This window comes from Bacillus rossius, chromosome 12, assembly GCF_032445375.1.
Source record: "Bacillus rossius redtenbacheri isolate Brsri chromosome 12, Brsri_v3, whole genome shotgun sequence".
Lineage (NCBI taxonomy): Eukaryota > Metazoa > Arthropoda > Insecta > Phasmatodea > Bacillidae > Bacillus > Bacillus rossius.
In genome coordinates, this window is record NC_086339.1 from 34978057 (window position 1) to 34979802 (window position 1746).

Sequence of the window (1746 nt, forward strand, 5' to 3'; positions counted from 1 at the left end):
TCTCGCAGCTCCGCTTGACGCATCCGTCCTCGGCCAAGGCTCGAAGCGAACTCCGAGAACGGAGTAAAAACGAAGTAATATCCGAATGAAACCGAGTAAAAACGAAGGATAGTTGGAGTGTACGCGCAACCACACTCCGAGGGCCCTCGGAGTGAAATATGGAAAAACATTCAAGATGGCTGCGTTGTTAGAACCAATTGATGTGGAATTTCTTGATTTAATTGATGAAGTTTTTCTAGAAAATGAAGAAAGAAACGTTGCCAGGGATCCACGTCGGTATTTGAGGGATTTTGAAAATCCACTGGAGTGTTTTAGTGACGTGCAGTTCAAACGACGATATCGTTTTACCAAGGATGTTGTTCGGCATCACATTCTGCCTTTGCTAGTGTTTGAAGAACCACGGAGTCGTCGAGGATTACCGCTACCGCCTGTCCTGCAGCTGCTAATTGCCTTGCGATTTTACGCAACAGGCACTTTCCAGGTAATCAGTCAGAAATCATAGTTACTAACCAATACCTTTTGTTTACAATAATACCATCTCTCACTCTTTGCCTAGGTTAGCCTAAGTACACTTCAGTATGTGGTGTTTAATTTGTGGTTTGCATAGGCACATATCGGTGCAATGTGAAATACTATTTACAGATGGTGGCAGGCGATTTAACAGGCGTTAGCGAGTCCACAGTTTCCCGAATTATCAGACGTATCTCTGTCGGTTTAGCGCAACATACACGACATCTGATACGGTTTCCCACTGGCGATGAATTTCGCTTGAACAAGCTACGATTTTACAACATTGCACACTTTCCCGGTGTTACAGGAGTAATTGACTGCACCCACATTAAAATCAAAAGCCCCGGCGGTGCTCGGGGAGAAGTATACAGGTACGTAGGTAAACATTGTTAAGGCATGTTGAATCATGTTTCGTGACAGACCTTAATATGAAATGTTAACTGTGAGATAAAATGTAATAATTTGTCTAGTTTGTATTTATTTCAATACTTAATACAATATTCATGTTAGCACATAGTTCTTTCATGTAGCTTGATTGTAATGTATTTCAATTTTTCAAGAGCGTTTTCTTGAATCTGGTAATTCTAAAAGCCACCCTATATTATGTAAAATTAAAATCCTCACATTATTGTGTTATTTTCGTGACATATTTTTGTATCATTGAATTAAATTGATACCTTAAGTAGCTTTGAGTATTTTATATATTTTACAAGTTGTAAGGATGTGTGTATGATATTAAGAAAAAGGTCTGTTTTGCAAGGTTAGGTCCTGGTGAGGACGGGGAGGGAGTGGAATGGGCTGGGGGAGGAAATGGTGGTGGTCAGGGATGGGAGGGAGCTGAGGAGAAAGCTGTTGGAGGGGGGGGGGAGAGGGGAGTGAGTGGGAGTTCCTGCCACCGGGTGAAAGCCCAATTGCAGGTTAATAAGTAATAATAATAAGGTACATGTAAATAACCTGGAAATAGTGTTATTGGTTAGGTCACCTGCATGGTTATTATTCCATATCACCTTACCAAGTTCATTACTTGGCTCTGAATTCATCATGTGGTACATAATGCTGTTTTAAATTACTACATCAAAAGATCCTTGACATTAAACCTAGAATTTCGCTTTACAAACAAATTATGCCACTGGTCTTGTGGAAATGCCGTTTTTTGTGTGTTTATATATATATATATATATATATATATATATATATATATATATATATATATATATCATAATGAATTGTTATATG

General features: G+C 39.1%; 1 protein-coding gene across 1 annotated transcript in view; it reads left to right on the plus strand.

The window, feature by feature from the left end:
* Nucleotides 1-393: 393 nt before the first annotated feature.
* The window catches only part of LOC134537831 (uncharacterized), a 4697-nt gene continuing 3344 nt past the window's right edge, over nt 394-1746 (plus strand). The window contains exon 1 of the mRNA XM_063378682.1: nt 394-481. The gene's annotated coding sequence lies outside the window, so the exon portion shown is untranslated. The remainder of the gene's footprint in view (nt 482-1746) is intronic.